Below are 24,190 nucleotides of genomic sequence, written 5' to 3'. Positions count from 1 at the left end.
TTTATCAACCAAGGTTGGATTGTACAAAGCAATTTGCCTATTTTCTCTTTTGTATATATGCGAAACCTGGACCCCCTATCGTCACCATATCAAAGCACTAGAAGCCTTCCAAACCCATGGCTTGGCATTCGCTGGTGACATCATGTCACCGATAACAAACTTCGGCCAACGTCACCGCTCTCAAACATATCCTTTACCAGCGACAACTGGGTCGGTCATGTTATCAGATGCCACTGTAACTGCTGTATGGTGAGCTTTTGCAAGGACAGCATACTGTGGGCCGCCCTTAAAAACCTTATGCATCTCATCTTAAATTGAGGGCCTGTGGCATCCCAGTAACATTCCTCGAAGGTCTGATGGTTGACAGAGTCGCCTGGAAGACCACATGTATGAGCAGTCTTGATGTCTGGGAAGCGGCCATGACCCAGGCAACAGAGGAACGCCACCAGCACAGGCATGCTGCTGTACTTGTCACCCCAAAGGGTCCACAGTGTCAACACTGTGGGCGCATCTGTCCCTCAGAGTTTGGTCTCCGCAGTCACTTACATGTCCACTCTAAGACTGATCAATAGCAATGCATCATCCTCATTGGAATCGACGGACATCCAACAGAGAGATACTTCAAATATATTTTTCTCATATGAATTCACAGGGGTGCCAATAATTGTGGCATACCTATATTTAACAAAGTTTTTTTGGACAAACCTGTGTTCTGTTTGCAACTGTTTGATATCCATGAGAGCAGAGTATTTTTGTGAATACATATATAATATATAATATTTATATAATCTTATATATACATTTTTATATATATATATATATATATATATATATATATATATATATATATATATATATATTTGTTATATTGTATTTAGAATATATAATACAATAAGCTAACATTTCATTCTATAAATTATATTCTATAATGTAGTCCTATTTTCTTGCACACACACACGGTACCTAATTAGAGACACCTTTGAGTACTAGTCCATGGAATTTGAATGCTACATATGAAAGAGAATTCATGTCCAATGAAGCATGATAAACTCATACAAATAACTGTACAAATATTATACATTACATACTAGGAGGATATTTTAGAGATTCTGTTCATCATTAGTGCTTCAGTAGGTAGGTAGGAAAGGTGCCAACTACCAGTAGCTGCTGTTTTACCTTTGCTTTTATTATCAGCTTCAATAAGACTTGAGTGATTTCCAAAAAGCCCTTCAAACCACTTTATAAATTTGTCGGAATCCAGCTTCAGCCTCTCTTAGATCTTTCATCTCAGACTGAGTGACTCACCTGACACTTCTAAAGAGAGTAACAGCAAGCTTTGGCTTTTATGATGCACTGATTCAAATCATTCTCATCAGCTGGGCTCCTGCTCTCTGTTTCTGAGTGCTCACTCTCACAGATTGCCTAGCTGCATATGGAGGATTATCATCAAAATAGCTCACTGCGAAGGTTACACTGTGTTGGAAGTATTACAAGCAATTTAAATATTGGTATTTATCTTAATTCCCCTCACCCCTTAATTCCCCTCACTCATAAGTATAACTTCCATTTAAAAAGCACTAATTATATGTATTTGCTGTAATATGCTGTATTACAGGAGTGAATTAATGTATTAGCCAGCTGATCAGGCAAGTGGAACCTCCAGTGTGCTTGCTTGGACCCATGTTTTTTTTGTCTAGAAACTGAATTGACTAGCCTAAAAATGGTAGCTATAATGATAGGCAATAACATATGGCCAGATAATTAGCAAATTAAGTGCATTAATACAAACTAAGGGAAATGAACATGCATATGAGTTCCTATGGAGGGGACTGTGGTGTTCTGTCTGTTTAGAGGACTTTGTCACACCTGGCTTGTTTGTTGTTTGTTGTGCTCGGATCCAAACCAAAACAATCTGTCCGAGACCACCTGAACAAGGTGGTCAATGACCGATTGCAAAGGAACTCTTTAGTGGTTTGCCTGTGGTAAGAAAGCAATCCAACCCAACAGACCAACGAACCAAACCTGTCTAGCAATGCATAAAGGGAACTGTGTTGGGTTAAAAGTGTGTTTGTTTTGCTAATGGCTTGCAACATGGATCGCAGTTTAACTTGGAGCAAAGACAAGGTACAGTTAAATGCCTCATTGAAATTTGGTCTGACAAACATATTTATGAACCATTTTCAAAAATGCATTTCAAAAACACCAAGGTTTACAAAGTGTTTAGCAAGCGCCTCAAGGAGGTGGGCTTTTAATCACTCTGTGAAACATTGATTCCCACTCAAACTGATAAATTATAATACTGTAATTACAGCTAAAAACAAATGCACAATAAGCTCGGGCAGGATGGATGGCCGCTATGTGCAGAACCTCGGAACGTAAACAGGTGCACTCTGACCAATGAGAGGACAGTTTACTCACATGTGACTTGTATAAACACATTTTGGTAAGCTTTGAACAGTTGCTTTGTGAAAGCGAACCGAGCCAAGGAGAAAATGCAACGTTGTAAGTCCCGGTTTCGGAACAAAGTGCAGATCTACAGGTCTGAAAATGCCCAGAGTCTGATTAGCATCTTTATTTTCTCTTAATATGTTTAACCACAAAGTGACATATTGTGCATTAGCAGGAGAGTTGTATTACTGCTCTGTGCTGCACAGTATGTTCTTCAGTTTCATCAATGTTTCCACATACTCTTGTTTCCTTGATTCTACAAAAGATCTCCTGCTGTGCTAATTAATCTAACTACTAGTAAAATAATGTTACCATCAACCACATTGCACCTCAGCCAGTGTGTGTAGCTATAGTTACAGCATAGAGCGGTGTCATACCATCATAAAAAAAGTGTACTTTTTACCAAATCCAAGAGTCAATAGGAGGTCAGGTTTATTTTCTCTTTTTTTGGTTTTTGAAGCAACTAATAATAAAAAAAATAATAGTCGGATATGAAATCTGCCCAGTTGCCTAGACTAGTCATTATGTAGTATTATATACCTTACCTTATATAACTGTACCTTAGCCGTTTTTTTCCCCACAAAATAGACTATTTAATGCAATTATAGGCTTTTAAAATAATCTTTTTTGCTTAAGCTTTATTAAATGATTTAATAGCTAAGTGTGTTTATTTATTATCTATAAACTATGCAGAGAACTGGGCTTCATCATTACACATGGAGCTCAAGCTCAGTCAGAAACATTTGTTTTAAAATGAATGATCTTAAAATGTCTGGTGTTAATGAAAATAAGGCCTTGTACAGTAGGGGAAAGGAACAGAAACAAAAAATCCCTGCTTGGACAAAAAGAAACAAAAAATGCTTGGTGTCCAGCATTTACCCATGTCTTTTCAGATTTGAGCAAAGAATTATGCAAAAACAACAAGCCGTGATATTGAGAAAGAACAACAGGACAAGCTCGATAAATCCGAGATCCGAAATCAAAAGTTCAAATGAAAATGCCCCCTGCTGACCCGCTGCAGCTGTGAGACCTTAAAGAGAGCAAAGGCTAAAGAAAACACTGTAGAGACTTCAATCAATCCTGTTGTCTAGGAAGCCTAAGACAGGGAACGATGGATTGTAACAGCGGGAAGCAAGCAGAGGAACGGCCGCAGTTAGGAGTTCATTATCAGCCTGCAAGATAAGGTTAATGGTATGGTAGGAGCTGAGAGCAGGCCTAGGCCATGAATCACCCATAAAGGTCAATCGCATTCCAGGCCACTTTTGATATTTTATTCTGATTGCTTGCTGTTTGATGGAAGTGTGGGCAAACAGACCCAGAATGGCTATAAAAAAAGAAAGAAAAAGAGAAACAACAAGAGTATGTTGGTTATGTGTGTGTAGGGGGATATAGCAGGACAAACTGCAAAAGACCATATGCAGTTCAATAAATGACCTATTCAGCAAAAAATACAAATGATGATATGTATGTGTGCAGCCATATTCTTGACCAATTATGACTAGCCTGAACATTCCAGAGTGATTAGACTCTTTTCAGCGCTGACAGTAATTAAATGAGCAGTATATGCAGACGGATTTTGGCTGTATGTTTGTGTAGTCAGACCTGAGAGGCTTTACATCTTTATACACTGGCTTTATACATCATGCATGTAAGACAGAGATGACAAATATTGCCAATGAATCATCCAGGCTGAAATGAATGCAGAAAGGGAAGCACAGGGCAGAAAAATTATGACTAGTTGAACCCTTTTGTTAATGTCTAGAGGCAGGATAAAAGTCAAATAATAACAGCCAAACAGTCTCTCCTTTCCAGAGTGCCAGTGCAGTCATGCACAAGAAGTCAGTGAGTAAACATTCAACAGCATCAAGTGGGACAATCGTTAACAAAGAGAGCAATCACTTCATTCTAGAGTAAATATCTCAGACATAATAACCACTCAGGAATGTAAAGAATGTCACAAAACTTTTTTTTCAATTTCATACCTATTAAATTTTAGACACTCATTTGAAGTATGTTAGGACTTCCCACAAACATAGATTGACTGAGATGAGTCATACCTTCTGTATAAAGAATGAACACACACACACACACACACATACACACACACACTGGATAAAGTAACTGGCACAGAGAGATCATGGAGAAATCTTAGTGCTTAGCGGATGAATGCATTTGTCATTTAATAAAAAAGATCGTCTCATTATTTTTCTGTTGTTGATATCAGACACATAAAAAACAAACAACATAATGGCATTTAAATGATTAAATTATTTCTATCTAATAATCATCTAATAATGATTACATTATTGCTATCATAAAAAATACTTCTGTGGCATCACATTACATTATATATTTTTTAAATATGGAATTATTTACCACCTATAGTTGTCTTAGTTCACCAACAAAACTATTAGTGTTGAGCAGTGCATTATATGGTGAGGTCTCATCGATGGCAAAATAAGTGATTTCTTTTCTTTCTTTGCTGTTTGTGTATTTTGTTTCACAAATAACATACATACAGTTATATATAGATAGACATGGAAATTCATAGATAGATGGTGGCTTGGCGGTTAAGGCTCTGGGTTACTGATCAGAAGGTCAGGGGTTCAAGCCCCAGCATTACCAAGCTGCCACTGTTGGGCCCATGAGCAAGGCCCTTAACCCTCTCTGCTCCAGGGGTGTTGTATCATGGCTGACCCTGTGTTCTGACCACAGCTTCCTGACATGCTGGGGTATGTGAAGAAAAGAATTTCACTGTGCTGTAGTGAAATTACACTGTGCTGTAGTGTATATGTGATTAATATAGACATACAGTCCCAGTCATTGTTTGTCCTTTGGACTGGATGTGGGGGGTATGGTGGTTTTTTGGAATCCCACCTCCGCCCTGTGTGCAGTCAGTTTGCATGTTTGCAGTTTGCATGTTCACCGGATGCTTTGGAGGTCTCCTCCAGGTAATCCGGTTTCCTCCCCAGTCCAAAGACTGCACTGTGGGCTGACTGGCATTTCCAAGTTGTCGGTAGTGTGTGAATGTGTGTGTGATTGTGTCCTGCTAGGGTTGGCACCCTGTCCAGGGTGTTCTCCTGCCTTGTGCCCCAAGCTCCCTGGTATAGGCTCCAGACTCCCCTGCAACCCTGTGTAGGATAAGTGGTATGGAAAATGGATGGATTGAATGTGTGCTTAGTTTAGATATGTTTGTTTCTCCTCCAAAGGCATTTTGGAGAAAAAAAAGGATGATTGAGTAAATAATCCACCAGTGACTGTTACACCAGTTTACACCAGTTTACAATTACACCAGTGACTGTTTTAAAAAAAAAAAAAAAAAAAAATTGGCTGTATTTTCTCAATCGCTGCTCATGAGGTGTTATTAACATATTAGCAAAGCAGACTGAAAAATATCACCTCAAATGGAACTCAAATCTGTCAATATATTATAGACATAACTGTCAATAATAAATGAATCTACAGTCTGGGAAAGGACGAAACCAGCCCCAGCCTCATGTCTTTATATTCTGTGTATTGTGTTATGGCTATTGGTGGTGCCATTGTGCTTGTTTCTACAAAAGTCCAAAGCAATCCTCAAGGCTTGTTTTCACAGCATATAATATTTCAAAAATGAAAATAAAAATGAAATATTATATTGTTGTTGTTGTTGTTGTTGTTGTTGTTTTTAACTGTGAAAGACGGGTGGCTTAGCCCTGGTAGCTCATATACAGAAACTGAGGAGAGTTGCCAGGCCCCCGGTGTGCTTACAATTTCTATTTTCATTACCTTTCTAAAACAATTGGTTTTCCATCATATTTTGTGCATTGAAAAGAGTGGAAGCATCGTAAATAAGTGAAGTGGAATTTGTATGAACCACATTTGGGCACATGAATGCAAACCTGATGCATCTTGACAGTTCCACAAATTATACTGATCATTCAAGTCCTAAAGGACAACATTGCATGTGGCTTTGCATTATAGATGAAGGCTTACAAACAGAGGTGCATACGCACCATTGGTAAGCCCATTGCAGCAGGCAGTGTGTTGAATGCTGATGAGCTGATGTTTGGGGAGGTCAGTCCATTCAGACCAGGGCTCCTGGGACACTACACATAAAGGTTTTGGCAGGTCCTGTAGAAAACATCTCTCCTCATCAGGCAGGATTTAATGGAACCTAATGGAACAGCATGAGGAGCAACACCTCCCTAAAGGATCAGGTAATACAGTCAGAAAGAATAAAATTGCAATCCAGTATGCACACAGTGTTAGACAGCAACAGGAAGGAAACATGTTATGTATTAAAGCAAAGATGGCCATTTTGGATGTGGAGTAAAAGAAAAACGATTAATCAAATTAATAGTTATATTCATGCCGCAGTACAGGACTCTCTATTTGCCTCTCTATTGCCATCTCTGTTTGAAACATAAAATTGCAAGTTACTTGCAGAGGTTTTTTGTTTGTTTGTTTGTTTGTTTTTTTGTTTGTTTTTTTACATGGGATGTGCTTTGGCACTGCTCCTCTGCGCGGATGAATCTGATGGTTTGAGGTGTTCGAATGTCTTGTATATTAGCTCCAATACTTGACAACGAAGGTGACTTGCTCTTTCTCATAGCTAGCAGTAAATAAGTGCAATTTACCATATTGACTGTAGCAAAACAAAACAAAAAACACAATATAGGAATCTCGATACCTAGCTGAATCAAGCAAACAAGTGTGCTAATGTTATCTAGCCACTATATATTGAGCTACTGAAATGTCTTACTTGTTCAGTTAAAAAAAGCCATCTCTGCATCAGTATTCAATCCCTACAGATCTCGCCACTTCTCAAAAGCCATGCCGTTATTTATTCCCATTTTAGCACGGACTCTGTCACCCTGTTTTACTGCAGGCTTTCCGCAATTGGAGGTTTCTTGGTTTTGACAACAGGTGATTCCCCAGATGTCAACAATGATTGCATTTAGAACTATCCAGATTAAAAGAAGCCATCGAGATGACAAGTTTAAATTGTAAACAACGCTCCACCATCCTCAGCACCCACACACACAATATAGTAGCCGGCTTTTCTTCTTTCTGTTTACAGACGTGATGTAACCACGCAAAGACGAATGCCGTTTCCCGCGAAATCCGACCCAACCGCTCAAATTATAAATCATTAACTTACAGTTGTGAATCAGGGTTAGGGAAGGAGACAGTGCTGAACACTGATTTTTATGTACTTGCTCAATAAGTGATTTTTGTTCATTTTTAACCAAAAAAAGTTCCGTACTGCAGCTTTAATAATACGATCTTCACTGCCAATGCTAACTACTTAAGAACTAACCTAACCAAATTAGAGCTAACAAAATTATGAATATTTCTGAATATGAATCAGAATCATCTAAGCAAAATATTATATTAAGCCGGTTTTACACTGTGTGATTCCAGCAGTCTTTTACGATTATTACTTGTCACACTGTAGAAGATGATCCTAACAAGAATTGACAGTGCGATAGCATGTGTTCTTCGTGTCAGATTAACCCTTTTTTACAGTAGACTGGCGTTCCATTCTGCCGACTGAATGGAAATTGACTTATCTGACATTTCCAATTAGTATAAACAAACGAATAACTTTATCGCTGCAAGTCTGATTAGTCAGGGAACTGTTGGGTTTCTGTTGGGTTTCTGTAAAGTATCATGATTCTGTGTTTAACTGCTGGTGAGCAGAGTGATTGGAAAAGGGTAGGGTGTGAGCCCCCTGCTGGGCAAACAATTCACACCTCTCCACAATAACACTGGTACAGAGATAAAATGGAAAGCACAACTAAATCTTTTTTTATTATTATTGTTCAACACTATACAACTGCCACAATAAAATTATAACATTTAAACCTAGTAGGCTAGGTAAAAAGAAAAAGAAATACTTATTAAAAACTACAAAATCGTAAAACCTTGAGTGTCTATTTTCATATGAGCCATTAACCACTACTGTAGAGTGACATCACAAATAAATTCAATGCTGAAAATGGGCACCCCCCAAAACAGGTGGAAACTCAATTTTTGGATATGAAGAGTTAAACGATAAAGATAGTTACTACGTTGTGCTATACCAGGTGCTCAGCGACACAGCACACTGTAGGTTTGTAGCTCTTCAACAGGAAATAAAACAGTTTCACATAAACTCATTGAACAGTTCTTTGCATGCTAATTAGCTGGCTACACACCAGGAAGCCATATATCGCGTCTTTCCATTTTTCTCCTGCCATAATATAACTGTGATGCGACATTATAGAGACGTTTTTTTCTGCTGCCACAATTCACCAAACTACTCTTTTTTTTTTTAATCCAATATGTTTTGCATGTATCTCTTCATTGCCACTAAACTTAATTGCACTTACACCTCTACTCTGTGCACTTTGCTTCTTTTGGAACTCAATTAATGGACCTTGTATGGTAGCACTACTTGTATTGTTCTCTGCTTGATATAATGCTTTGCTTGTATTTTTCTCATTTGTAAGTCGCTTTGGATAAAAGCGTCTACTAAGTGAATAAATGTAAATGTAAATGTAAATGTACAGTATTTGTAGATGTCCCATGAGTTTTGTGTAATCTTATGCCAGCTTCCCATTGGTAGATTTTTAGATGAATGTTGTATAGTAGCAGGGGTCACATTCTGAAATTTTAAACAAAACTTTCTGACACTGCCAGAACTTTGTTGCAGGCTGTCTTTGGTCGTAGCGGCACTAAATCCAGGAGCTACCAATGAGCATGTCACTACACATTCTAAGACCACCAAACTCAACTCACAACCAAAGATTATCTTTTAATCATACAATGTACAATTGTGCCTGTAACAGCAAAATCAGGCCAAATATCGGACAATCTAAGCCCGTCATGTTCACCATGGACAATTCTTCCCCAGAACACCAGAGGGTACCCTCAATAATTTTTTTTTTAATTTCTTCTTTTGTTGTCTGCTCCATTTCCTTCCTTGATTGTGCTCACCTGTTTTGTGTTTCTACAATTAGCCTGCTCTATTTAAGTTCTGTGTTTTCCCACTTTAGTTGAGGAGTGCGGCGCGGCGCGGCTTTCTGGGATTTCATGACAAAACCAGACTGTAGCTGCTTATTAGGCCTACAAAAGCATTTATTGGTATGACCTAAAACTGCTTACACACATCGTCAGGTTAGCACTTGTTGGATAGCTGAGTAGCACAGGAAGGACTGTTCATGTTAATGAATGTCAGTTTTGCTTATGTTCTCTAGTTACTTAAAAATCCTGAGGAGGGATGGCATGGGGGTGCAGATCAAGAGCCTTTTTTTTGTGTGGGTTTCTTCCTATCTCCAAGAAAAGGTGCTAGTGGCAGGAATAGCTAGTCTAGATTGTCTGTAGATATAAATGAGTGTGTAACTGTGTGTTTATGGAGTCCTGTGATGGACTGGTGTGTGTGCCTGCCTTGTGTCTGTGTTCCTGTTACTGGCTCCAGATCCATAGTGACCCTGACCAGAATAAAGCAGTGACTGAAGATGGAAGAATGAGTACATGTAAAAGGAATATGCTCGCTCTTACTTGCTTCATCCTTCCCTCACTGATGTGAAGAAGGCATGCTTGATGTAACCTGGAATTTTAATATGGGATACTGTGTCACTGGAACAGCCCTAAATGCCATGTTTAAAAGTCTCATACTTCTCACACAAAAATAAACACTCCCTCATATCTGAGTTTCAGATCTGAAGTGTAGAGATATATATATATATATATATATATATATATATATATATATATAATAATATAATATAATATATATATAAAAAAATCCTACAGTATGCTTTTAAAGCCCTGTTTGTTGCATGGATTTGATCCTGAGTGTGTACACTGTATTTTTTTTATTATCATTTCATTTTGTAGAAATGAGACCTAAAACCAGTTCAGCATGTCTGATGGCCTATTAGTAACAATTTGAATTCAATCTGCGACATCGTAGGATCCATCTAGCTATGAATTTGCGTGAAATGAAATCCGCTGTTCCTGCTCAAGTGTCACTCGCTTTGCTTTGGATTTACTCAAATACCGCCACCTGCTGGTAGCTTTGACTCACTCGCCTGCATTTTCCAGTGGTTTTAATATAACACGATCATTTCACTTTCACCTTTTCGCTACATTCTATGTTTATACCAGAGACATATCTGCCTTTACAAGAAGAGTATATGTAATTAATAATATTCAATTTGTAAACAGATATGTAAAATTACTATTCATTTAAATAATCCAGTTAGTAAAGTTTATTTTTTATAAATGTGTTTGAAGTTTGTATCCCCTCAAAAAGAGGCAATTTCTTTTCAGAGTTTCTAACCTTCTAAGACAAATGCACCAGTTGTGTTCACTGTTGTACACCGATCAGCCATCGTTCAGAACTGGACCATGGAGCAATAGACACAAGTGGCCTGGTCTGATGAATCATGTTTCTTTTACATCATGTGGATGGCCAGGTGCGTGTACAATGCTTACCTGGGGAAGAGATGGCATTAGGATTCACTATGGGCAGAAGGCAAGCTAGGGAAGGCTGTTTGATGCTTTGGACAATGTTCTGTTGGGAAACCTTGGGCCCTGGCATTCACATGGATGTTACATTTACATGTACCACCTAAGTAAAAATTTTTGCAGACCAGGTACACCCCTTCATGGCAACAGTATTCCCAAATAGCAGTGGCCTTTTTCAGCTGGATAAGGAATATGACAGAGTTCGAGGTGTTGATCTGATCAAATATCTGTGGGATGTACTGGACAAACAGACCGATCCATGGAGGCCCCACCTCACAACTTAATGGACTTAAAGGATCTGCTGTTAAAGTCTTTGCCAAATACCACAGCACACCTTCAGAGGTCTTGTGCAGTCCAAGCCTTGACGGGTCAGAGCTCTTTTGGTGGCACAAGGAGGACCTACACAATATTAGGCAGGTAGTTTTAATGTTGTGGCTGATAGGTGTATACTAAGAGTTGTGCAAGATGGGAGTACTTGCACAACATGTAACCTCTACAAGAACTTGAAGTAAATGCAAATGTATTTTTGCAAAGAAGCAAAGAGATTCACTTTACCGTGTTATTGTGGTCTACACTTTTAATTGTTTGTGTTGTTACACTGCACAGAGTTAATTTGTCTCCATTTATTGACCATAATAGCCTATGCCTTGTATATTTTTTGCTCACATTTTAAATGAAGATTGAGTTCTTTCAGCTTCTGACAACAAAAGAAAAAAGGCTTAGATGGAAAATACAAGGCGAGTCATTTAACTTGATGCTTCATTTGTCTGACGTGAAAGTGTTTCAATTGTTTCTTTCCTAATTAAGTGTGCCTGAGTGTGCACTGTATTTTTTGGCTGTGAACCAGAGCAGCGCTCATTCTTTGAAATCAAATCAAGAAAAATGGGAGAGAAACTGAGTCAATTAATCAACATAGAATTATTTCCTCTGGTTAAAAGTGTCTCGCTTGATTACTATTGTATCTAGTTACTAAACATTTAAAGTGTAAAAAAGAAAAAAGCTCTCCCACAAAATCAACATTATTATAAATGTTGAAATGAAAATGACATTAAATATACACATGTATTTGTACACACTGAAAGTACTGACACATGCGTCAGGGAAGATGGAGTTCACACTTCACACATTGTCTAGTACAGCTTTCTTCTGCAATGAATATAGACTTAAGTGGTTACCCTTTACACTAAAAAGAGAACATTTTGTCAGTGGCAGGAGATGACCAAGGACTGGTGCAGGGGGAAGGATGTACAGGTGATGCAGGTTGTGGTGGGGTAAATGGGAACTCATTAAAGCACACAGATTCCTTCTGCTACTGTTGGCTCCAGTATCTCCAGTTTAGCATTCAGGAAGAAAGAGGTGCTGGAAAGCTAAAATATAGAGTTCCTGGTAATTTGATATATGACTCAGTTATAGTCTTCATTTCCTGATGCATTAAGCATCAATGAGTGTATTAATTCATTGTTATGAAGCCATTCCTTAAGTATTAATGTGATTGTTTGTGGATTACTTGTAATATTAATTTATGCTTACTTGTGTTAATACTTTTGCATTTTACTAGCAGTGGGGTACAGTGTGGTTATTGTTTTCCGTCAGTGTTGTATTCACCTACAGAGGGCGATCTCCTACATGCTATTTTTTGTGAACCAATTATTGTGTGAATACACTGATGACTCAATATGTAATTTGGAGTTAATCAGTTTGTACACTGATAAAAACCACAAGTTAACCATAATCTTTCCACCACTCATTATATCGGAAAATCTCATTTTAATTACTGACTGATGCAAGACACCTCTCCATTCATGCACATAGACAATATACAGTGTTTATGATGATTCCGGTAGTGAATTTTTAAAACACACCATGCTGACAAAGTGTTCAAGACAAGCAAATGTCATGCAGTGTCAGTTGTGTTAGCTGGATGCAGGTATCGACTCCATGGTGCATGGGAGAGAGTAGCTTCCATGGAAGATTTCCTTAGGTATGGTATGTTATAGATTTCTTTTCTTTGCCTTGCTGCTAGTTCCTTGTTTCAGTTGTTGCAGTTTTGGGGTCCTTTTCCAGTCTTTGCTTGCTTTTTAGTTGTTTTGTTATTATAAACATTCTGCAACTGCATCTGACTTTCTGGGATTTCATGACAAAACCAGACTGTAGCTGCTTATTAGACCTACAAAAAGATTTATTGGTATGACCTAAAACTGCTTACACACATTGTCAGGTTAGCACCTGTTAGATAGCTGAGTAGCACAGGAAGGACTGTTCACGTTAATGAATGTCAGTTTTGCTTATCTTGTTCTCTAGTTACTTAAAAATCCTGAGGAGGGATGGCATGGGGGTGTAGATCAAGAACCTTTGTTTGTGTGGGTTTCTTCCTATCTCCAAGAAAAGGTGCTAGTGGCAGGAATAGCTAGTCTAGATTGTCTATAGATATAAATGAGTGTGTAACTGCGTGTTTATGGAGTCTTCTGATGGACTGGTGTGTGTTCCTGCCTTGTGCCTGTGTTCCTGGTACTGGCTCCAGGTCCATAATGACCCTGACCAGAATAAATCAGTGACTGAAGATGGAAGAATGAATACATGTAAAAGGAATATGCTCTCTCTCTCGCTCTCTCTCGCTCTCGCTCGCTTCATTCTTCCCTCACCGATGTGAAGAAGGTATGCTTGATGTAACCTGGGATTTTAATATGGGATACTGTGTGTTCATGTGACTGGAACAGCCCTAAATCCCATGTTTAAAAGTATCATACTTCTCACACAAAAATAAACACTCCCTCATATCTGAGTTTCAGATCTGGACTGTAGATAATTAGATAGCTTAAATGGCAGATTTCCTTAGGACCAGTGTGAGGATAAACTCGAGTCCCTAAACTTCTCTAATCATCAGAACAAAGGAGCTAGAACTCAATCACAGAGAGTTGGGTCTCTCCTCCTCTCCCCTTGCCTGATTAAAGGCACCCAGTGGCTTTCAGCAGGCGGCTGTTTGTTGTGCTCCATGATGCCAGCTTCTGTGACACATACCTCTTTATAGAAGATCTGTTAGAGCAACAGTGTCACCCGAGAGGGTTGTGGGCATCACACTGGGCTGTGCTGTCTGTCAACAGCTGATTGTGGCTCTGAGTGGAGAATGAAGACACACAGAGGAACCGAGAGATCTTATCCCTTTACTCAGTGACTTCAATAAATAAACAAGCAGGTAGACAAATCTAGGAGTTGTAATTAAGGAGAACAGTTGATAAGTACAGAAGAGGTGCATATTTTCTGGATGAAACAGAGTAAGCCACATTATGTTCGTTCTATTAAATATATTTTTACATGTTGAAGCTTTTTTTAAACTGAAATTCAGATGAAAATAATGAGGTGTATTCAATAAGAATTATCAGATAATTAGCTTGTTATTGTTGTTTGATTCTTGTTTTTGTGGATTGATTCTTTATTGTTCAGTAACAAAAAAAAAAAAAAAAGTGAAGTAGATGCAATCCTTCAAGTTATTACGAGTTCCCTACACTGTAACCTTGTTCATTTCCATTTGGGTTGAATTATCTGGCTAATCTTATCTGTAAACAGTGCTATTCTACTCCCTCAGTGGAGATTAATGAGGTGACTGTAATCCAGGATGCGGTCTAGGTGCAGATGAGAGTATGCGTTTCCCTAATCACTGCTGTTTTCCAACGTTTTTAACATGTAAGCTTCCTTAGTGGTCAGCTATGACTATATTTATCATTCAAATGTAGAGAGCGAGAGAAAGAGAGAGAGAGACAGAGAGAGAGCGAGAGAGAGAGAGAGAACAATGCATATTTGCCACAAGAAAACAATGTAAACTGAAACTGCTAAACATGCCCTATATTCTACTAACCCAAATCTAAACCAGTGGTATGTATTGGGATACGGACCTCTAATGCCTCATTAGTCAAGTTCAAATGTCAAAGAAACTTTGGGGAGGACTTGTGGAAGAAAAATAACCTAAACACAGATGAACTAGTGATACCACTGAACATAAAATCTCACACAAAAGTTAACCAAGTTTTGCATTATTAATTTTCTGCAGTTATTGATTTGCTTTCTTTTTCTACAGAGGAAAGTGAACTTCAAAGTCCTATGGGGGGGGGAGGCGAAGTCTGACAAAGTAGATAGTCCTCAGATGGCCAAAGGGTCACCCAATCACATCAATATATGTGATAAGAAAATGAGCATGTCCCCCATTAGTTCATGAGATTGTGACGGGGTGATATGTCAGTGTCCAGCCTGTAAAGATTACATGTAGCGGGAGGTTCAAAACGCACATTTTATCATCAAAGGACAGGTCGCTGTCTCCATCAACACACTACGTTTATCACGGAGTCAGCATGTGCCTTAAAGTGGTAAATGTTTGGAATGTGACTGTGAGTACTGCTTTGAGCTGTAAAAGAGGAAACAGTATATTGATTTATGCAGCTTAAATTCTCTCGGCTTACATTTCATGATTTTTAGTAATTGTGCATTAGAAATCTGTATCTATTAGGGTTGCATGGTATGCTGGTACTACAGTAGTATCGTGATACTAAAGCTTCAAAATACCGCCGATGCCAATGTATTTTTTTTAAACGTGTCAATACAATAGTACCGTAAGTAATGTTGTATTTGCGGCAGTTAATACTTTTCGCTAAAAAGACACATCCTACTGTTTTTGCAGAATACACAAAGGTTAGTGACACTTCATTTAACCTAAATTCTTTACCTTAATGTTTAAAGATTTCCTGTTTGCTAGTAAGCGAGCTAAGGTTATGCTAACTGCTGTATTTAAACAATTAAATTTGCTGTTTTTGATAGTAAGCCAGATAGCATTACGCTAACCGCATTTTGTAAATAATAAAATTAGCCATGTTTGATCATAAGCCAATTAAATGATATTTTTTTTAGCGTTCATTTCCAAATTCAATTATTTATTACTAATTTTGTGTTCATTCTTAGTACTCTGAGGACAATTTCCATTTGCATGATTTCATTGCTCTAGGGAACAATAAATGAAATATGTGGCACAATTGTATGATTGTTCTTGAGTTTTTCCAACAGCCAGTTATCTGTTCTCATTAATAAAGTATTTAGAAGAAAATCTGGTTTGTCTGTTTTCATTCATAGTTATGTATTTCTGTAAATTTGGTTCATTTTGTAGATTTGAATTATGAATGAATACAATATTGCGTGGTATCGTGATAGTACTTGGTATCGTGATACTTCAGCTGGTATAGTATCATAAGATATGTTTATGGTATCATGACAACCCTATTATCTATAATAAAAACAGGTCAAAGAAAATGTGACAATATGTGATAAAAGAAAAAAACATTTATTTTTACTTTATTGATTCATTCATCTTCAGTAAGCACTTTACACTGGGCAAGGTTGCAATGGATCCGGAGCCTATCCTGGGAACACTAGGAGCGAGGTAGGAATACAACAGGATTTGATGCCAGTCCATCGTAAGGTACCTTCATAGTCACAAACTCATTAAATTTATCTCCTAACTATTTCCCTTCTTATCAAGTTTATTTTTTTATTGTTTCATAGAATACATTGAATGTTTAATTTTTTCAGAATTGCAGTCCTTTTTGTGTTACATAATAAAAGTGAAGAAAAAAAGCTCAGTGTTACTGTTTCATGTCTTGGTACATTGTACTGCAGGCGGAAGCTGCGAGGGTCCTTGTAGACCAATAAGCCATTCAGTTGGTACTAATGATGGAGATTGGGGGCTTTAAAGCCAGTTTTTAGAAGAGGGAGTTCCTGCTGGGAGTCCTGTTGGATGTTGATTACAGGGGAGTAGGCCACTCATCTGTCATCATCTGATATGTGATTTTACTTTAGTGAAGCCAATGGCAAAACTTATAGAGTGCTTTTATGTGCTTTATTAAGCATGTAGAGCAGATTATTTAAATTCTTTAAATATTATAGTAACTTTACATACTTTTATGGCTAGCACGTCCATGTGATCAAGTCAAATGGTGCAGCAATAACAGAGCTACCAGTTCGTACAGGGATAAACTGATTTTAAAGTTCTATATTCAGCCATGTGTTAGCCAGAACACAACGAGCCAGAATGTGACATTTTGAATTCCATTAAAATCAGGTGTAGAATACTGATTGGGAGAATGAATCATGTTCACAGGCTCGTAATTTGTTGGCTCATGCATGGACGTCAGAGCAAATTTTGGCACATGTTGAGTTTGTTTGTCTCTGATAATTAATTGTGTGTTTATTGCTTCTGTTTGTCATGGCATTAGTAAACATCATTATCTCAGCAGGCGCAGTAGAGCAGCCTCATCTCGCTATTCATGAGGACACTACACATCAACACTCACTGTCTGACTCATCCTTGATGGGATGAGTTGTCTGCTCTCACTTTTCTGTGTGCGTGTGCGTGCGTGTGCGTGCGTGCGGGTGCGTGCGTGTGCGTGCGGGTGTGTGTGCGTACTGTCATGACCAAAATGTCTAAGTTATGCAGGAAAACAATTCACTTACAGGGACTTGTATAATGGACAATCTACATAATCGAAACCTCATAGCCAGATTTTTAAAATGTTATTTTACAAAGTAGATGTCTAATCATTCATATGATGAACCTTTCTGTAAACATTTCATGTTTATGCAAGGATTCTCCAGCAGTTTCAAAGCCACAAAACTGTCTTTAGTACAGAGGACTTTGTATTTTCTGGTTTCTTGGTAAGGTGACAAGTTGCAGGGGGTTTGTTTTGTCTTAATAACTTCAAGAGAAAGGAAGAAAGAGAGGCTCGTAAGGGAACTATTTATAACTCCTATAGTAAAAGTGATAACTTGTCTTTCAGATAAAAAAAAATGTATCGAAAGAATTGTATCACAGGGGGCATGGCGGCTTAGTGGTTAAGTGGTTAACATGTTTGCCTTGCACCTCTGCAGTTCAAATCTAGCCTTTGCCCTTTGTACATTGGAGCTTGCATGTTCTCCCCATGCTTTCGGGGGTTTCCTCTGGGTACTCTGTTTTCCTCCCCCAGTCCAAAGACATGCATTGTAGACTGACTGGCATCTCTAAATTGTCCATAGTGTGTGAATGTGTGTGCAATTGTGCCCTGTCATGAGTTGGCATTCCGTCCAGGGTGTCCCCTGCCCTGTGCCCCGAGTTCCCTGGGATATGCTCCAGGCCCTGTGACTCTGTGTAGGGTAAACAGTATGGAAAATGGATGGATGGATATGTAACACAGAGGCCAGTGTTTCTTTCTCATTTCAATACTTTTAAGCATGTTATCATGTAAATGTAGTGGCAGTGGTAGCTCAGAGGTTAAGACTACTGATCAGAAGCTCATGAGTTAAAATTTGCCACTCTGTAAATCACTCTGGATAAGGGCATTATGACTGATGGCATAACTGTAAATGTACATAAGTGTTGTCTATGTAGGGAATAAAACATGATATGGAGTGCAGTTATAGGAAATAATAAAAAATGGGGTAGTGTGACTTTCCAATAACAGTACCTCCCAAACTGTTTTATTCCTCTTATATTAATTAAATCAATTAAAGAACAATATATCATACATATTATCTGTTTATAGTTGCATTTAATGTGGTGGAATGTTTGTGAGACAAATTTTATCACTAACCTCCTCTTTCTCTCTTGAAATTAATAAAACAAAAAATTGTAGCTTGTCATGTTACCAAGAAACTGGGACATAAAAGTTCACTATCCTGACCATTCCTGTGATGGAAAAGTGCAGTGACGCTGGAGACTCCCTCTATAATTGCCAAATAAGCATCTCTTTGCAGAAACCTTCATAGATCAATGATTCCACATTTTTCTTTGTTAAATAACACTTGTTAAATTCATTTATTGTTAGTCTTAATTATCACAGCGTCCCTTTGAGTTAGTAGTTGCATTAATATGTCTGTGTGATTTGTTTGCAGCTTGCACAACTTTCTGAATCGTGCTGTTATTGAAAATTAATCAACACCTTCTCATCAGACTCAAGAGTTCCGCAGCACTATGATATAAAAGAATGTAATTGTTCTGTTATTAGAGAGAGTAATTACACTTTACTCATCAATACTCAGGACAATAAAGAAAATGTCCACCATTTCGAGCTTGTTGCAAATATGTAGCAACAGAGATTGCACCACTCTTCATCCTGACATTTTTATTTACCAGTGTCCACACACATCTTAACCACAAGTGTTAGAGTTAATCTATATGACTTCATACTGCCCTCAGATGCGGCACAGCTCTGTGTGAGAAGCCAATAAAAAAATCACATCACACACAATAAGTCATTTGGTCTCAATTGCACAGGAGAAGTGGTTCTTGGAAGTGGTTCATAAATCATGAAGTTGTGTGCTGCAGCGAGCAGTGCTACTTCTGCTGAACAGACAGAGACGTCCGCGTGAGAAGAGCGATCATCTGCCCCAGGCTCAGCAGGCTCTAAAAACACCAGGACCTGCTTCATGCTGGGAGTTTTCCTGAGTGATGGGGCTCGGATGGAATCTCCATCACAGAGTGTATGTAAGGCTCAGATCGAAAGAAAAACAAGTCTTGCCAGATGCAATGCCAGGGGCCTAGCATGGACTCAGTACATATTGGGATTATTACAGTAAGTCCCTAAGCTCTTTGTTTAGTTTCATGATATGATGTTGCACAAGAGAATATATATGCTTTATTTTTCATTTTGCTCCAGGGTTTTCCAATCGTGCTCTTGAAATACTCACATTATAGTGTTTCCCTTTCTTTAACCCACCTCACACAAAGACTGGACCTGATGAGTTCATTCAAGCAAAAGCATTCAGTTATACAGTGTCTAGTGATTTCCTAGACCAGGATTGGGAAACATTTATTAGAAATGCTTGGTGTGTGCCAAAGATGTTCTGTCTCATTAGGAGGAGACACCTGGAGTGTTGCAATGTCTCTAACAATCCATGAACAGGAGTGTGTAATGGCATAAGCACGACTCTCTATGCATCCTACTGAGTGTTTAAATGTCTATAGTATAGCTCACAATTGTACTTAGGTTAAACTGTTAACACAAAATTAGACATATGGGGAAGTAAAATAAATCTTTATACAGGGAATGTCAAATAAACAATGTTTGAATATTGCTCCTTAGATAGATATTAGTCTTTCCTATTTACATTTCAGTGTCTTCATTCTATTCTAATATAAATGACTGACTTTTTGATTTTAAGTCTTTGACACTTTGGACTGGGTCCTAGGGAAATGTTTTTGGTTTATAGAAAATCTACTCCTGGAGCATTGATATAGAAGTATCAATTATTTTTCCAAGTCTGAAACAATATATATATATATATATATATATATATATATACATATATAGTTTTAGATCTTCAAGTGAAATGCAACGTATAACAAAAGCAATCTGAGTAAACACAAAATACAATATTTATTTATTCATTCGTTTATTTATTCATTTTATTGAAGCAAAAAAAAAAAGTTATCCAACACCTATCACCCATGTGAAAAACTAATAGCCCCCTTAAACTTCAAATCTGCTTGTGCCACTTTTAGCAGTAATAACTGCAACCAAACACTTCCAATAGCTGGAGATTAGTCTTTCACGTTCTTCTAGCACTACTACTTACTCATATGCTTTGGATCATTGTGTTGCTAAATATTACAGTTGCGCTTGAGTTTGAGTTTATGGACTGAAGACCGGGCATTCTTTAGGATTTTCTGGTAGAGATTTTCTGGTAGAGAGCAGAATTCATGTTTCCCTTCAATTATTGCAAGGTTCTAAGTGTTGAAGCAGCAAAGCATCCCCACATCATCACACTTCCACCACCATGCTTGACTGTAGGTATGATGTTCTTTTTGTGGAATTCTGTGTTTGGTTTATGCCAGATGTAACGGGACAGTGGAACTGTTCTAAACAGTTTCACTTTCAACTCATCAGTCCACAGAACATTCTCCCAAAAGGTTTGAGGATCATCAAGGTGTGTTTTGGCAAAATTCAGACGAGCCTTAATGTTCTTCTGGGTTATCAGTGGTTTTCACCTTGCCACTCTGCCATGGTTGCCATTTTTGCCCAGTGTCTTTCTGATAGTGGAGTCATGAACAGTGACCTTTATTGATGCAAGAGAGGCCTGAAAGTCCTTTGATGTTGTCCTTGTCTGTTTTGTGACTTGCTGGATGAGTAGTTGCTGTGCTCTTGGAGGAATTTTGGAAGATCAGCCACTTCTGGGAAGGTTCCCTACTGTGCCAAGTTTTTCTATTTGGCGATAATGGCACTTACTGTGGTTCTTTGGAGTCCCAGAACCTTTGAAATAGTTTTGTAACCCTTCCCAGACTGATGTATTTCAATCACCTTTTTCCATAATATATTACTGTGTATTACTGTGTATTACTTCATATGCATATGCAAGACCTTTTAACCAACTTCATGCTGTTGAAAAAGTTATATTTAAGTGTTGATTTGATTGAACAGGGTTTGCAGTAATCAGACCTGGTTGTGTCTAGTCAAGCTGAACCCCATTATGAATGCAGTTTCATGGATTTGGGGAATTAGTAGACACGAGGGCAAATACATTTTCACACAGGCCCAGTTGGTACTGAATAACTTTTTTGTTATTGGATAACCCTCCATTAATATTGGCACCCTTGGTAAATATAAGCAAAGAAGGCTGTGAAAAATTGTCTTTATAGTGTAACCTTTTGATCTTTTGTTAAAAAAATTCACAAAAATACTCTGCTCTCATGGATATCAAACAATTGAAAAACACAACACAGGTTTATCAAAAAAAAAAATTGTTAAATATAGGTCTTATAATCAATGGATTAAAAATGTTCTGTTACAAACATTACCAAAGAAAAATATATACTCAGTGATATGATGGATTTTTCTGTATGATGTTGATTTATCATTTATGGAAGGAATCTCTGGTATCAGGGCTTTGTAACAGTCAGAATGTCTTAAACCATGGAAGAGTTTTCAAGACAGAGGACTTTGTGAATTTTCAGTTTCTCTGCAACATGACCAGCTGTGTGGTTTTTGTTGTTGTTGTTGTTTGTTTGTTTGTTTTTGTCTTATTCATGTTAAGAGAGCAAGAAAATAGAAAGGCTGGTGATGGAACAGCTGTTTATGGCTGTTATAACATAAGTTATGAACATTCCACAAGATTAAATGTAACTGTAATTGGATCAAAAGTACCATGCATCATTCATTATAATAAATAGTAAATAAATAATATAATAAAGAAAGAAATGTTTTAATTGTTGGCATATTGCTATGGCATAAGCGGAATAAAGCACTTATAATCACACCAACTTCGCATGAATTATTTTCCAATAACAGCACACCCCATCATATTTTATTCCTTACATATATTGTGTACAAAAATATGCCTCAGCCATGTAAACTTAGGTTACTGGAATACACAAGTGGTTTGAAGGATGTATAAATGTTTTTATTTTGAAGGTACCTAGAACATTTAGCATTTTGAACAACTTCGATCTCAACTGTTAGACCTTACTCACTTTCAGTAATCCTGCTCAGGGTTTTGATGGATCCGGAGCCTATCCTGGTAACACTGGGAGCAAGGTGAGACAATTCACCCCAGATGGGTTGCCAGTCCATTGAATGATCATAAAAATGTCCTCAGGTTGCTTTTCTGACCCATTTGCCAATAATTATCTGCAATATCTTTCAACGAACTCATCTATAGGTTTCAAATCATGTAGTGCTATTTATTACAAGGCCCTCTATATGACTGGAACTTTATAACTGAGCTGTTCGCAATGATGCCAAGAATCTTATCTGGGTATCAGACAGAAATCCCAGCCAAAAACCAATTTGGACTTACTTCCATTGTAAAAAGGAATCCAAGCACAGATAATTCGGGCATAGGACTGGCAAGAAAATGCTTTCCATAATAATAGCCTATAGTTTACTTGAAAAACAGATGAAAATATGTGATGAGATTGAGCAGCTCTGTTGCTGGCCTGAAAGCTGGGATGCAGTGGAGTGCTGCAGGGAGATTCGTCTCCTCCCCCACACGTGTGTGCCTCTGTATTAATGACTGAGGCTCACCTCGCCGGGTCAAACCCATTCAGCCCTCCTGATGGATCTCGTCTGCACTCCTCTCATGTCCTGCTTTATCTGTCTTGCAGTGCTACAGCAGGGAGGACCACTCAGAAACTCTGCAGAGAGCGAACAGTGGTGCAGAGATGGGGTATTGCCACAGAGCTCAAGAATTCATGAACAAATATCTACAGACATATATGCACACACACACACACACACACACACACACACACACACACACACAGTCTGGCCTATTAAAAGTACTATAATCAAAAACTGTTAACTCTGCCTGTGCATACCCAAAGCTAATTGCTATTTTGTGGTAATAATTTTATCAGTGCAAATTAATTGTGTCACTAAATATTTACTGATATTTCACTCTGTCATAATGCTACAGCAGTAAATTAAAAATCTTGATTTTAGGGTCTCACAATATGATTAACTTCATATTAAGGTTAGAAATTGATGCTGCTTTTGGCTACACTGTACGGTGGAAATGTACACTTGGAATCAAATATTTTATTTGGCACATTGTAGGCAGAGACTAGAAGTCATAATTCACACAATTCTGTAATAATTTTAAGATATTGAGCCATCTGAAATAAGTTTAACTTTATATTTTTATACTTTTAAGCAAATATAGTGGTATAGCTCTTCACTTTTCTAGCCAGTGGCAAGTAAATAACATATTTATCACATTAACTCATTGTTGCCAAAAGAGTCATTTAAAACCTTATAAATAGAATCTTAAAATTAATCATTATGATATAGTAAATAATTAGGTCTGAAAAAAATATGTTAATTGAAGTTTTTTTTTTTAATCACACAGCACTCAGGATATAGGCTCTTCTACATCTGAGGACAAGACTGAGGTTATTCCCCAATAGCCTGTTGAAATTATTAACTACTGTAGTTACAGTATTTGTGTGGCAAAAAATATACATTGTCAGAACAAGTACAGGTTCATTATTACCCTATAAGGTTAAAAAAAATGTAAAAATGTACTCACAAAACTACAACACTAGACCTTTATGTTTAATTAATGCACCACAAATTGTTATCTTTACAATTATGTTGCTCAACATTATAGTACAAAAATAGGATACCATTTCAGTGAAGGTGAAGTGGCAGTGCTATAGATATACATACATATATATGTTGTTACTGAATGGGAAATGTGTAAGATGACATTTCACATGAACAACAAGTGGGTAGGA

Source organism: Ictalurus furcatus, chromosome 4 (genome assembly GCF_023375685.1).
Source record: "Ictalurus furcatus strain D&B chromosome 4, Billie_1.0, whole genome shotgun sequence".
Lineage (NCBI taxonomy): Eukaryota > Metazoa > Chordata > Actinopteri > Siluriformes > Ictaluridae > Ictalurus > Ictalurus furcatus.
The sequence above is the reverse complement of the archived record's forward strand: the minus strand, read 5'-3'. Positions refer to the sequence as shown.